The sequence below is a fragment of the Aegilops tauschii genome, chromosome 5 (assembly GCF_002575655.3).
Source record: "Aegilops tauschii subsp. strangulata cultivar AL8/78 chromosome 5, Aet v6.0, whole genome shotgun sequence".
Lineage (NCBI taxonomy): Eukaryota > Viridiplantae > Streptophyta > Magnoliopsida > Poales > Poaceae > Aegilops > Aegilops tauschii.
Window position 1 is genome coordinate 3,805,896 of NC_053039.3, and position 16,246 is coordinate 3,822,141.

Below are 16,246 nucleotides of genomic sequence, written 5' to 3' on the forward strand. Positions count from 1 at the left end.
GATCTACTTCTCCACAGCACCTTCACTCGCTGGCGGTGGTTTTTGAATGGAAGAGGAGAGGAGCAGCGCTGGTTTTGGATTAGAACGGGACAGGAGCGACGCTAGTTTTGGACTGGAACAGGAGAGGAGGGGCGGTGGTTTTGAAATGGAAGAGGAGAGGAGCGACGCTGCATTTAGATTGGAACAGGAGAGGAGCAGAGGTGGTTTAAGAGGAGAAGAGCGGAAGAGTGGCGCTGGTCTTGGAAGTATTTTTTTGTTGTTTTGCGTATTTTGGGTCAAAGTTTGACCACGTACTGTAAATTGATTTTGATTTTGATCCAGTCACAGCGCGCCGGCCGTCTCGTCCAATCCTAAATCGCTGCCGCACGCTCCTCTCCCTCTTCTCCATTGCAAAACCACCTCCTCTCCTCTCCATCATCTCCATTCCAAAACCATCGTCTCGCCTCTCCCTCTTCTGATCTTCTCCATTGCAAAACCACCTCCTCTCCTCTCCATCATCTCCATTCCAAAACCACCGTCTGGCCTCTCCCTCTTCTCTATTGCAAGACCACCGTCTCTCCTCCCATCTTCCAAAGCTAGCACCGGACCACTCAGAAGGACATCTATGGAGAGGATACAGCAGCGAATCGGGCAGATCGCCGGCGGCGACCAGGCAAAGTTAGCCAGGTTGAAGGAGATCCTTATTTGGTTTGACAATGAGTGGGAGATTTCGAGGACGGTGCGGGCCATGTGGCAATGTATGCGAAAGAGCGAGACGGCGGCGATGAGGGCGGCGATGTACATGTACTCCTCGGCGGCAGTCACGCCACAGTCCTCCGAGTCCATCGAGTATCTCCTCTGGGCGATGGAGCAGAGAGATTCACCCGAGGCGACAGTCAGGCGGAGGTGGTGGGCGTACAGGTCGAAGGTCGAGCACCCAGAGGATAACGAATCGATCGAGTATGGTGCGCCGTTCGTGAGGGTGCAGAGCCAGCCGGAGCCACAGGAGTATTCGTTCTCCCACCGTAAGAGGAGGCCGGATGGCGTGACGTCGCTTCCCCGCCGTTCTCCACGGTTCCCTCGACGCTCGCCTCGTTTCAACGGTGGCGGTAGGGTTTAAGGTAAGCTTCACACTAACCTAATCTTCCACCTGCTCATGCTTACAATCAGTGTGACAGCTAATGAAAATCATGCTTACAATCAGTCTCCGAGTACTACGCCAATCACCCTAAAATAGCTCTGGACCTTTGGGTCAAAGTTGTGACATAGTGTACAAATAAAGAAAAATAGATTGGTGCTTCTTTCAGAAAAGAGTACTCCCTAGAAAACTGCCAATATAAGCTACTAGTATTTGGTTAGATGATTTGCTGCCGAGAAAGATCCGTCCACAGAGAGCACCACACATCCCACTGGTGGTGGTGGATGCCAATGCGTGCATGCAGCATGGTTGGTGTCGGTAATTTTTACTTGGCACACCTCGCACTCTGCATATATGCCGGTTCCATACGTACATTTGTGTAGTTCCACCAAAATGCAGCTGAATAACCCTGTTTGCACAGATAATGAAAAAGCGTGATTACATTATAGTGGCACTAGTTGATGAAACACACAAAATAAATAGAATAAAATATTGCGATAGTATCATAGTATGCCATGCTGCGAGGGCGAGATGGGCCCTGCGACGCCTCATATGGTATGCCTCATACTGGACATCGTCCCAAGTCTCCCAGATACACCTTCTGCCAGTGATGAACATCAGTGTACAGCGGTAGTACAAGGAGGCGCCTTGAGACATTCAAATCTCTAGTTTTGTACATATCAACTAAAATTAAGCACCCCAGTTTGCAGAAACGCTTAAACATTAACAATGGGACTAGTTGATGAAACATACATTAACAAAGAGAAGCACTTTCTTTATCTACATTGGAAATGAAATGATAGAGATGACACTCGCTCTATTTTAACTGTATTATTACTTCATTTTATCAGTGACACTAGGGTCGAGCAGGTGGCAAACGAGGTGTACTGTGTGTCGCAAGGATGGAGGCCGGGGCTGCTTAGACTGGGATGCTGAAGCTGGCTCTTTCAATCACCAACATGGATGATTCAATTCATGGGACCTTTTGGTGCAGTTCACCTAAAATGAAGCAATGTCCCATGAGCTAGCAGCTTCTTCTTCAATTTTTTTAAGAAAAGGGCTCCAGCCCCAGTTCCATTTCCATCAGAAAACGAAACCCACAGAGCTTCTTCTTCAATAGTTGCAATAAAATTGAGCAACATCAATGTTGGTTGTGAAGCTCCTGGAATGCTCAACTATAATTTGGATATCATTTGTGCAGTTGAACTAAGATCGAGCGTGAAATGTGTATCTCTGTTTGCACAAAAAAGGTGGAAGGGAGGGTGACTAACAAGTGATGAAACATGCATCAAATGAAAAGAAGCATGTTATCTGAATGGCAATCCTACAAGGACAGTAGCAATTTCTAAAGCACTGGCATTGCTAGATATTAGTGTGGGCATTAGGATTAAGTATGACAACTGTTAAATACGACATTACTTTGGGCACAGGAGAGTAGGCGGACCAGGACAGTTGCATTTCTAACGAAAAGAACCAACTTATCTTAATGGGAAATTTTAGCAGGACATGTAAAGAAGTGCCATTGATTCATATTACTGAAGGCATTACATTGAAAAAAAACATTAGTTTAACGTGTCCTTACTTTTAGCAGTGCGACTGCTACATTTTACCAGTGGCATTACATAAGAGTGGCTCGGGCCAACAAACATCAGAACAGGATATCTGGGTTGGTCCCATTTTTGTTCGGTATAGCCACCTTATACTGTGTGAGGCTAGCAAATCTAGTGCTAGGCTTACTCTGTTGACTTGTCCCCCAGTCCCCACTTTCTTTCCTTTTTCAACCAATAGATCGGGTTTATATTGAGTTTGTACTGCGTTTCCCATTATTTCCCTATTAGACCTAGAGACCAGTTGGATAGCCAGTCTCTACTACTTTTCGCCCCCATTATTTCCTCTTTCGACCAAGTTCTAGATTCAGGTAACAAATCCTCCCCCACCCCCACCCCCTTTCTTCCTTGTTTGAACCAAGTAGTACTAGATTCGAGTGCATGAACTAGTTTTACCTCTTAAACGTAAGAAAATTAGGTGGTTTTCGAACAGCCGATCGATCCTATCTACGAGGGGGCCTGAGAAATAGTAAAAGATACAAATGCAGCGACGTCAGGAGCTCGGGAAGTAGAGCAAGGCCGGTTTCGAAGGAAGTTATACCTGATGGTCGCTGGGATGTCGCTAGGTGGGCGGCGGGAGGCCGGATTTGCCCACACTACGGCAGCGAGGAAGAAGGGGTCAAAGGCCCTCCCTCGCCAGCGGTGCTTGGGAGAGAACGGCAAGGCAGGCTGATCGGGATGCGCCCAGCAGTGGGTAAGAGCCGTCTCCGAGGACGACTGCGTGAACATTGCACCTTCTCACCTTCCCCGACGGAGAGGATCCGGCTGGATCTGTGACCAGCGGTGAGCAAAGAGAGAGAGAGTGTGTGTGGCCACTGCTGTCGTGTTTAGATCTGGAGAGGCCGAGACAGTGTGAAGAGAGCAACACTAGCAAGAAAGCGTGGAGGCTCCTACCTATATAGTGGAGTAGTACTAGTTTTCTTTTGTCTACCAAAGCCGGCTTGACCTTGTCAATGACTGTCGAGAAGTCTTCATGCACTGGCCCGGAGGCGCAGTTGTCATCATTTTGATCTGAAGCGCCAGATTATAACATATAACACGAAAAAATGCCACATGACAAGAAATCATAACCTCACTGCCCAAAGGAGACAACATGAATCCCGACGGACAAACTAGACGAGGAACAAAGCTCAAATTAAAGATAAACTCGTAGAAAAGGGGTCCGTCGATAGATGTCCTAATTAACATAGCCGGATTGACCTAGATGGCAGCCGAGTAGTCACTGTTCGTGCATGTGCCCCCAATGACTAGCCCAACTCAGTTGTCGCTGTTTAACCCTCGCAGTGATCCGAAGCACATGACACCTAATTTTGCGAGATGAAAAGAAACCTTTTTTAGATTTCTCACCACAACTACAGCCATTTACAACACAGCCTACACGATATGTAGACGATAGCCAATCCAGGCGTGTCTGCTGGAGTCTGGTAACATGCATGGACGAACTGATCTTCCGTGTCTTGCAGGGATCGTCCAGGCACCAACGTAGTACAACACTTCTCTAGTACTATCGCTCGTCTCCCTCTTCTATTAAGTCACCCGACTTGCGGGGCCGGGGAGCGTGCCTATGGTCGGTTCTCAATTGCCGTCCCACATGTGTGTGCAAATGCAATATGACGCGCGTTCCATTCGAAGAGCAGCGTGCCAGATCGACCGACCGTTTGTGGTGCGCCACGAACTCGACGGGCGTGCTGTATACTCCATACATGTGTACCGCCGTTTTCTAGATGCTTTCCTCCATGGTGCGGGTGCAATCCATGGATACAAAATTAGTATACTGTATACTATTTAAAAGTCGAGAGCGGGGCTTTTCCTGCGCGGTAGGCGGCAGGGCAGTTCCGCCTAGTCGGTTCGACAGAGACGCGAGAAGACGAGGGAGACCCCTACCCTAGGGTGCCCTAGGTAGCTGCCGCACGCATCATTGTTTTCTCTTTTCTCTATGCTCTTGCACCCTAGAGTGAAATGATGGTTGCTTCGTCCGTCCAGCTTAGTGCGGGAAAGGTGGGGCTTTGTGATTTGACCCCTCATCGCTCATTTTCTACTACTGCGGTGCTACAACCGGGGTGCCTCCAATTCCAACCGTTGCTCCGAACTGTAATTTGGTGCATCGCACGTGGAACAAGATGGTGGATGAGCCACATGTAAGGGGTACTGTTAAGTGTGTCGCCATTTCGTGTGCGGACTGACCCTGCTTGAGTTGCTACGCCAACACGACAAGAGCAGCCTACCACTTGGTTTTGCTCTGGTGAATCCCGACTATATTGATCTAAAAGGATACATGCTGAACTACCCTCTCCGTCTCGGTTTTTTTATTTTTAGGCATCTCGGTTTATAGGGCCTGCACGTAGTTCTAGGTCATCCATTTGACTAACTAAATACGTCACGACCGGTTTTCCAATAAAAATATTTATTGAGAAACCGATCCCTTTTACGGACCAGTAGAGAAGAATCCTTCTCACTGGTAGACAATTTCTTGATCACAGAAGAAAAACCAGGAGTACTAAATATAATACAAGGTTGAGCGGAGACTGCTCAACAATTTATTGCAAGCACGTCGATATTACACATAAAGGCGGATAGGGTGGCTTAACTACTGACTCACAATAAAAGCGGTGGTGGATATGTCACAGTGAAGTGGGTGACATGACTCCTGCATCTAACAGCTCTTCGAACGTCGGAGTGAGGCTCGAGGATTCTTATTGAGGGTGGCGGAAGCGTATATAATACAAGTGACCAATATCCAGGATCGCACGGGACTGACTGGGACTCCTCTACGCGTCGGACTCACTATCAAACTCTTCATCCATGAGATCGCCTTCGTCAACATCTGGCCAAATCAACAAGCCAGGTGAGTACTATGAAAGTACTCGTAAGACAGTTCGGACATAAGATATAACAAATGTAAACATGATGCATATGAACAGATTAATAGAGCGCACTCAGACAATGAGATAGCAATGAATGGTAAATAAAAGGGAAGTCGGGCGGTAGTCCTCCCGAAATCCCAATGTAGTCCTGAAGGCCAATCGAGTGTCTGAATGACTCCTCGAAAGGATACAAATGAAATAACAATGCCGCCGTCGGGCGTCAAGGCGACACCACATAAAGGGCTTATAATGGAATATAAATGACAGTGCGTGCCACAGTCGGACGTCTGAGCGACATCACGTAATGGGCTTATATCAAAAGTAAATAACGGGCGTGCCATAGTCGGACGTCTGAGCGACATCACATAAAGGGCTTATATTGAAAGTAAATGACAAGAGTGCCACAGTCGGACGTCTGAGCGACATCACATAAAGGGCTTATATTGAAAGTAAATGACAAGAGTGCCACAGTCAGACGTCTGAGCGACATCACATAAAGGGCTTATATTTCATAACTTAATATTTCAGTAGCTCATGAATTTAAATCATTTCAAGGGATATTCAGGTACGAAATAATAAACCGGTTAGTCCATCCACAGGAATAACATTCAACAGAGTTTACCACTCAAGCTTGTTTACCGGGGATTTCCCCGGAAACTGACACGGGGACCGACATGAATGTGGATATGTTGGCCACGGTCCTTGACCATGGACACGATGACTCGGAAGGATTTGACTCTACAGAGTTTGTACTATTTAACCACAGCCAACGGATTTCAGTAGTCACAAGGGACTAGTTCCGTTTACGGTGTTTTAGGAGAAACACATCTAACCAGTACACACCCATTCAACATTCCGATGCCAGGAATCACCCTCGGCAACGTTCAAGAAAAACTTTGAGACGGGGAGGCTACAACCTCGCGTAGGATGGGATCAAATTTATACCGCGCGCTCTAAGGGGTGCCCCCCTCTCGGTCCCAACCGGAAACACCCATGCCCCCTGAACGGATGACTGGCTTTAATCCAGGGCCATGGAACCCTCATCCCGGCCCCTCTATTTGGTGTGTACAAGGAAAGAGGTTAGCAACTTACTAAACCGTACTCTTTGCAGAAAACATGTGGCAGCACGAAAGGGGAAGAACGGTAACGTGGCTCAGTCCACGTTAACGTCGGAGTTTACCGGATGACGGAAGACTGGAATGCTACAACAATACCATCTTACTACCTTTCATGTCACCACATGATCAGGTCATGTCTCATCAAAGATCACAGTAACTTCGAAACACACGGCTAGTTGCCTTGCATGCAACGTAATACTCACCGATGCTCACATGCCATGCACAAACCATTCAAGCAAACATGCAAAACACCTATCATATCAAAGGTTCAAACATGCTTGCCTGGTTCGGAGAAGTCGGAGTCTAGCTCGGCGAAGTTCGCGGCTCCGTCACCTCCTCCGGAACCTACGGTATAACAAAACCGTATACTAACGTGAAAATCGTTGCGTGCATAAAAATTGTTCCAAAAAATTTCCAAATAAATACTATAAAAAACTAGACAAAAATATAAGACTGACAGAAAAAGACTCAATCAAAAAGCATCTTTTATTTAAAAGATATAAGGGTTTTAGTCCAAGGACTAATCTGTGATGAAACAGAAAAGATCCAGGGACTTGTTTGAGAAAACAGAAAACGGTTCGGTATGAAATACGCCAGCCCAGAGAGAAAACACGTTTTTCCCAAAGGCGCTTTCAGAAAACGGTTCGAAGGGGAAAATAAGAGAGGCTGACGGGGGGGGTCCCACCCGTCAGGTTCAAAACTCCCAACGGAGCTCGCCGGCGCCCGAAGGCTGCGGTGGTCGCCGGCGTTGAACCACGTCGAGGCAGAGTGATCGGAGGGTACCTACAGGTTCAGGGTGTTCTTCCGCGTCGGTGGGTGGTGGACTTGGCCGTCGGAGAGCACCACGTCGACGGCGACACTATCTCCGGCGGACGGTGGCAAGAGCTGAGGGGTAGGGGTGCACGCACGGGAGTGAATCGCGCTGGATCCGGAAGCGGGTCGAGGCGGCCGGAGTTGGGGAAGAAGACTCCCTCAGGGCTCTCCCAGTGGCTTGGCGTGGTACTGGTGGTGTGTAGAGGTGGTGCGGGTTCGAGTTCGAGCTCGGGGCCTCCTTTTATAGGCGATCCGAGGGGGTGGCCGTGAACGGGATAGCTCCGGCGAGCAATTACGGCGAGGCAGAGGTTGGGCAGGGGGTTTAGGTGCCTAGGCACCATCAGGGAGGATCACTGGCGCCGTTTCTCTGCTCAAACCTCGGTCGGGCTTGCGTAATGCACTGGCCCTCGACGGAACGGCCGTACGGGCACGGCGGCGGCAGGGAGCGCGCTCTGCGCCTACCAGTTCACGACGACGGACCTGCGGCGTGCACGGGTGAGTGGATGGCCACGCGGTGGCCTCTGGTGGCTTGGGCGGCGCTGGACGGCGCCGTCCAACGCCGCGCCTCTCTGGCAGCCGCAAAGGGCGCTGCTGCCGTCGCTCACGGGGTGGCGCATCTCCTCCTGCTCGTCGCTGACGCCCGCAAGCTTCCAGGCGATCGTGCGGCGCAGGGATAAGAAGGAGGCACAGGGCGCATGGCGCCACCGTGGCTACTGGCGAGATCGAGAAGGGGTTCTGAAGAAAACGACATCGGCCACTGAAACTGTATCTCTGAACTTCTGAACTTTGACAGTAACAGTGCCCTTCAGGTCGAAATGATTTGGCATGAAGAAAGAAAATTCTGGAGCTGGGACTAGGTGAGGTGACCTCTCAATGCATCCAGAGGCTGCCTGAATTTTCTCAGATTTTTAGGAGGAGAAAACAAATGGATTTCATCAAATTTGGCAAATATGGTCCAAACTTGCAGCAAGCACAATTTGAAAATTTTGAACTGGAGACCAGTGGATCATCATGGATCTTGGTTGAGGGCTCTAAGGACTAGCCAGGGAAAATGGTTTGGAGGCAAAACTCAAAGGAGAAAAGGTAGTTCCTTTGTAAATCTCCAAGAGCCAAAGTAGAAGGCAGAAAATATTTTTGATAAGAAATAAATGGAAGGAAAATCATGGGGAAGTTCAACTTGCTGGATTTGAAGTATATCTTGATACAAAGATGGGAGATGGCTTTTGGGAGGGGATTCCCACTCATGTCATGGCAAGAGGAGTTTTTGCAAGGTAAAAGGATCACTCCAAATGCCATAGGCTATTTTAAAAAGATTTTCAAAAACTTTCCCCAAATGAAAAACATTTGTGATTAGTCCACATAAGATGGAAAAACCTCCAAGACCAAAAATCAAGTCTTGGTTGAATCCAAACAAAATACTTGTCATAAAAGAAAATCTTTGAGAGGGAGAGTTCTTTAGAAGAAAAATTTTAATACCCTCCTTCAAATCAAATAAAGATTTTGATAAAACCAAAATAAAATTTTTGGGTGTCACAAAATATGAGTTACTATGTCACAAAAAGTATATCATTGGATTCTTAAGCGGATGTAGTTGTATTTAAAAGTCGAGGGCAGGGCTTCTCCTGCGCGGTAGGCGGGGCAGTTCCGCCTAGTCGGTTCGACAGAGACGCGAGAAGACGAGGGAGTAGGCTGCTGCAAACGTAGGGCTGTGTGATTTGACAGCGAGTTACTGCTGGACAAGTGGGGCCCCGTGATTTGACTTGCCATTATCATTTTAACTACGGCGCTACGACCGGCGTGAGTCTCCCGATTCCTGACCACCTCCGTACAGGTGCCTCTCCCAATGCTCCACCATGTAGTAGAGGCTGGCTCTTGCATGAGAGCCCACTTCTCCACTTTTTCCTTGCCTCTCTTTCCTCCACATATGCAAAAATGCCATGTAAAGCGCACTATTGTACTTACTTTTACTTGCTCCTACAGGTGCTTAAGCTTGCCACATAGGCATAAAGTCTGATGTGGCAAGTTAATCAAGAAGAGAGAGACTAGTTTGGTGACCCAAGGAAGAAAGGGTGCTAAGCGTGTGTACCTAGGTGAAAACACAATTTTGAGTCTATAGCTAATTAAATGAAGCAAACTTAGCAACACCATTTCATTGGAAGAGGTCACTCCTTGGCAAATGCAATAAATACTAGTACTCCCTGTGTCCCATAATATAAGAACGTTTTTGGCACTACACTAGTGTCAAAAACGTTCTTATATTATGGGACGGAGGGAGTACGAAGAAAGAGATAGAGAGGAGTAAAAAAATTACACTTATAGCCAACCTTATAGCCAACCTTGTTGTAGTATGAGTGACTAAGTGATGACTATGTATGACATGCCAACATCAGATAGCCTAACGCACCGTGTTAAATCTCCAAGGGCGCGACCATGCGAGCGACGCGACGGTCGTGGTAGGCGCGACCATGATACGGGATGCTGGCAGCCCTTGGATCTGAGATCAAATGGTCGCATGCTAAGTTGCTGGAAATTTGCAGAATAACCCTCCAGGATAGGATATTCACCCATAGGTCTAGAATCACGCCATGCAACCGTTCAATCTCAGATCCAAGGGCTCTCGGAAGCCCGTATCATGGGAGAATGGAAAGCCACTACCCTGCCGTTCGCACGCTGGCAGTTCGCTCCTACTCGTCCCCGCACGTCCTTCAATACTACGGTGGTTCGCTCCTAGTCGTCCCGTCCATTCACATTACGGCAGTTCCACTAATCCTAACCCTCCTCCCAAATCCATGGCGTCCCAAATCTCCACGATCGGCGGTGAGTACAAGGTTAGAACCATCACCGGCGATGAGTTCGACGTCATCTACACCCGTTCTTTCGCGACGGTGAAAGGATGCCTTTCTCGCTTCAGACGCATGTTCGAAGACTCAGATGATGAGTGGGTCGCTGGGCTAGACGTTGAGTACACCACAGTCCTGGGACGAGAGAAGGATCTAAAGGACGAAGAGAGGAAGAAGCCCGCCGTGATCCAGGTTTGCGTGCATGACTTATGCTTGGTCTACCACATATGCCATGCCGACGTTGAGTGCCAGGATTTTAAGGACTTCCTCGAGAGAAACCTAGTCAAATTCATTACTGTAGACTTTGGTAATGACAAAGAAGTCCTGCGTCGGATAGGCCTCGTTGTAGGCAACACCTTCGACCTCCAGAAGAATCGGCTAGTGTCCTCTCGTCAGCCTTCAATGCTGACCCTGGCAGGAGCCATGGTTCATCCTTCGTACGGTAAACTGGAGAAACCTCCATACACGTTTCATCGTCATGCATGGCAGAGGAATGTACTAGATATAGACCACATCCACTACGCTGCAATGGATGGCTACCTTTGCTTCAATATCTACAAGGGTTGGATGAAGAGCAACAGCCAAGTGTGCGGTTTAAGCAAAGAAGTATCGGCCAAGAGGAAGAGGGACAAGGACAAAGTCGAGGACGTGGACGAGGACTTCGAGTAAGGTGGCAGTGTCGTTTCTCATGGTGGTTCTAATGCAGTGTCTACCGGAATAGTTAGAAAGTTTAATTTCAGGTGTGCTTAATTTAATTTGAGGGGTGTGTTGTGCTGAGCCCCCAGCAGAACTATGTTATGTTTCTTCTCGTTAGTTTAACTCTTCAGTACGTACATACTAGTATTTCTTACATTTCATCTTTTAGTTGATATAGTACTACCACTCGTTTCTTCACATTATATACATACAATATATATGGCCAACATCATATAGCCAGCAGTTTAGTTGTCAAAGAATTTCAGGGTGCTTAGTTTTGTCAAAGAATTCCTGGATGCTTAGAGGGTGCTTGGATCCAAGGGACTTATTTTAGTCTGACTAAAAATAGTCTCTTTAAGAGGCTAAAGTTCCAAGCACCCCTGACTAAAGAGGGGCTAAAACTAGTCTTGAGACTAAATTTTTTTAGTCAGGGGTAACCCTACTAAAATGTGGATTAGTCCTCTCTCTACTCATTTAACTCCTCTCCTTTAACACAGGCGAGTTCTGGATTGGAGGGTTTGGAGGATAATAAATGCTCATTAACTTGATTTTAGCCTTTTTAGTATTTGGATCCAAGCATGGGTGAGGCTAGCATGTTTTAGTCCCACTACTTTTAGTCATGGGACTAAAACATATCCAAGCACCCTCTTAGTTTTATTTGAGGGGTGGGTTGTGCTGGACACCATTATTGTGACTAGCCTTTTTAATAGTACCATATGCATAATTTGGCGACGAGCGCTCTCTATATGTACCACCTTTTTTTTTAATTTCAAGTTTTGCTCCATGGCACAATCCATCGATACTACTGCTGTACAAAAGTATACAGTTTTTAAAAGGCTAGAGGGCGGGGCAGTCTAGCTTGGTCGGTTTCACGAGAGGCGAGGGCCTTTGTGATTTGATGGCTCATTACTGCTGGAAGGCAGGGCCTTGTGATTTGACTGCTCATATAAATGCGCCGACGACCTGATCGAGGAGGAGCAAAGAACCGTGCGGTATACTCAAGTTTTCCACTGGAGTAGTACTGCGATGGAGGAGCACGAAACACGGCAGCCCAGTGCCATATGGCGATAAAAATGATCTTATTTGCTAGTCATCTCATTGTTCGCATTGTTCTATTCATTCCCTAAAAAAAACATTGTTCTATTCATGCCTCGCAGAGAACGTGACACGTGCGGCGAAACACCCGAAGCAAAAGATGAAACACAGGAGCAAAAGAAGAAGGAAGATTATCACCCCAAATGATCTAATTCGCCGCGGAGTCGTAACTGCTTCTTCATCGCCTCCACGACCTCCATCTCCTTGCGCGTCTCCTCCGCCATCTTCTTCATTCTGTCCATGACGCGGGATTTCTCGACGTGAGCCTTCATCATCTGTTCCACGGCCGCATTACGTACCTTGACAGCAGCCGGGTGCTCGATGCGGAGCTTCGCCAACTCCTCCTTCTGTTCCATGACGAGGGCCTGCGGCATCTTCATCGAGGAACTACTATTCTCATGCAGCTTCTTCCAGCCGGCGATATTCTCCTTCAACAGGTTGATCTCGTGGCAGAGCTTCGCCTTGTCCTCCTGAAGTCGCAGGATTTCGTCGGTCGCCTTCTTCTCCGAGGCAATGCTCTTCTTCAGCAGCATCACCAAGCCTGCGGTCAACTCCCCCTACTGATTGAGCTCAGCGGGCATGTCGTCGAGGCTCTCCTTTAGTAACTCCATCAAGCCTTGGATGAACTCCTTCTGCTTATTGAGCTGATCGGGCAAGCCATCGAGGAATAACGACTCCAGCTCCGCCGGCTCGGCATGTTCGCCTCCGCGGCTAGGGCGCTCCTGGGAGCCATCGCCTGCCCGTGAGAGATCTTTCGAGGTCTCTACGTGGCGGCGAGCCCTCTTTTTTTTCGCAGCCTTAGTTGCCGCTCCCTTGTTACGAGTAGTTCTCGACCTAGAGCTCTGCTCACCGGCCATGGCAACGACGGATGAAGAAGAAGCACTTATGAGGAGGAAAGGTAGAGTAATTTTCGGTTAGGTAGTTCCCCTTTTTATAACCTAAGTACTAGCACTAGTACTAATACCTGCATAGTGGGAACACGTTAAGGTTTGGTACGTACTAGTAGGTGTGAGCAGGCTTTCTAATGTGATGGGAACAAGGTAAAGATTAATTGATGGTTTTGGTTTTGAGGCCCGAAATGGCTCCCGATGAGTTTAGCGGAACATAAATTTCAAGTACTACACTGCTCAAATGCGTAAATATTATGTTACTGTCAAAAATTGGCACAAAATACGAAGGAGACCAATGGAAGTACTACTAGCAACCCACGATTTAACTACTCGCATGCGCGCAGTGGAGTAATAATGTCTTTCTTCCGCCCTGACGTCCACTCAATTTGCATGCGTTGTATTAATTGACCATCAATGAAGTGAACGACTTTACACGCATCAAATTATCACATGGGGTGGATCTTGGTACAAAATTGCGTCCGCCCGTGTACCCGCGTGTGCGTGCGAGGGAATGAGTGCGTGCGTGGCGTGCGTGCACATCTTCGCTTCGTGCATGTACCGCCAGTATGGCTCAGGGAGGACGAGTACATTCTTCTGGAACCAGCAGCACGTCACTGTGATCAATCCACGCAAGGAGGTCGCGACAACGCCTCCACATGTGCCACATGGCTTCATGAACTGTAAGAGAGACACTATTTAGCGTGCCATTGGTATTCTAATTTACGTGGTTTGCACATACTCGAAGTACTAGTAAGGTACACGTGCATTGCACGCATCAGATTTTGCAACCAAATTATGAATAAATACCACACTATAGCATGTAAGCTCTGAGTCATATATGCCTAATGTAGCCCTTCGTTTAATTCTCATAGTTCATCTCATTCAAAATCAATTAGTTTTTATAAAAAAGCTAAGAACGCGGGAATAGGAAAAACATGGGATTATAGTGGAATGTCGTCTTGAATCCTACAGGATTGTACGAGTGTTTGATTGTGCATAGAAAAAACGCAGAATTCTTTCAAAGAGGTTTTAGTGGATGGGATGTTTCCTATGAAATCTAGTGCAAATGAATCATATGGAAAAATTCCTATGGTTTACAATCCTACGAATCAAACAACCAAGATAGGAAAAATTCCTAATGATTAGAATCATCCAAAATTCCTTTGAGAATCCTTTGAATCAAAGAAGCCCTTAATCTATTTTATGATTCATGGAATTGTGCATTGTAAAGCATAAAGTAAAAACAAATAATGGCAATTCAACTAGAAAAAAAGTTTGGGCAGTGATGATACGGAAGATTCTAGAACAAAAGAGAACCACTGTTGTTTTGAGGTTTGTGCATTATCCTTAAGTTCAACCATGGAGTCTGCTAGATTGTACATGTGGCAAAATCCGGTGGGGGGCTAGAAGATGGTGCGAGGGGCCGAGTGGAGGGAGACTATGAAGGAATGCACAAGTGCGAGATCGATATTTAGAAAGAGGGGCGGACACACGCACTGTTGCGCGCAGTGGCGGAGCCATGAAAAATAAATGAGCTAGGGGGCCAAGCATTGCTAATCCTTTACGAGGAGGGTCAATTCATGAACTTAAACCATTTTGAGCAGCAATTGTCTAATGATCACATTCATATTAGCCTAGATATATAGAGATGTTAGGGGGGAGGGGGCAGGGCCCTTACTGCCCCCTGTCTTCGCCATTGTGCACGCGTCTGAGAGATGAAGCGGAAGGCATGGATGATGAGAGGGGGACGTTGGATATATAATTAATGTGGGTGTATTAGCTATATATGTTAATCCTATATAGAGAGGTATAGATTGATCGATGTGGATGTGGGAAAGAGGGTGAGACCTCACTGTATATATCGATTGATCGGTTTGTGTGGAAAACTATGAAAGACCTAGCTATAGACACACATACATAGAGGAACATCGATCGTTGCGCATGCACGCGTGAGAGATAAAGAATGCCCGATATGATGGAGAGGGGGATGTGTGTGGGTGTGTGCCTTCATGGTAGACCGACCTGAAGAAAAAGATTGTATGCGTGCGATGGATAATGCCGACTGGTAGTGTGTGTGCATGCATGCATGAGAGAAAGTTAGTGGTACAATTATAAAGAGAAGACTACTGTGTGGGTGTAAAAGAATAGGTGAGGTCATAATCAATGTAAAGTTGAATTCAAATATTTGAATAAGAGATCCTGATGTTTGAAACCCATGCATGCATGAATATAACGGAGATCTACGCGGTGTGGTTTGGAAACGAGCATGTTGTAATGTATACACATTGAACAAGGTCAGACTGATTTGAATTTGAGATACCGATGGCAGACATCATTTGGCCACGTCGCATCCGTGCATGGACACACTATTCTAATTGGAGATGATGGTCGGCTTTCGCATCACATATCTATATCTATACCCCTATATATATTATATTTTATATTTTTTTATATTGTGTGCGGGTAACTTTAACTTTGAAAGATGGTCGTTGGATGAGGCGAATCCGATGGTCCAAAGATGGCAAATTTGAGCACTACTGGCCGTTGGATATCATCTAGACTCCACCAGATTTCGCCACATGTATAATCTAGAATACTCCATGGTTGAACTTAAGCATAATGCACAAACCTCAAAACACAAACACTCCTTATTTGTTCTAGAATCTTCCGTATCAGAATTGCCCAAATGTTTTTCTACATGATTTGCCGACGCACAATTTCATGAATCTTAAAATAGATTAGCTTTCTTATAAAAACTAGATGATTTTGAATGAAATAAACTATAAGAATTAAACGAACATCTACATCATGCATATATGACTCAAAGCTTGCATGCTATAATGTGGTATTTATTCATAATTTGGTTGCCAAATCTCATGCGTGCAATGCACGTGTACCTTACTCTAGTCTAAATGGTGTTTGTGTGTGTGTTGTGCGTGTTGAGGTGCAAATTGTCTTTTTTTGGGTACACGTTAAGCTTGTTCTTCCGAAATTTCAAGCCGCGCCTTGTTATGCCGAAAATTCAAGCTAGCATCTCTGTCTATCATGCTGCGAAACTCCCGCCTCTTCAACCCGCGCCTTGTTAGCCCGAAATATTTAAGATATATCTTTGTCTCGTTGTGCTCCGACAACTCCCTCCATCTCAACCCGCGCCTTGCGATTCCGAAATTACAACGCGCGCGAAAACTCCCACCTCCTGTGAAATC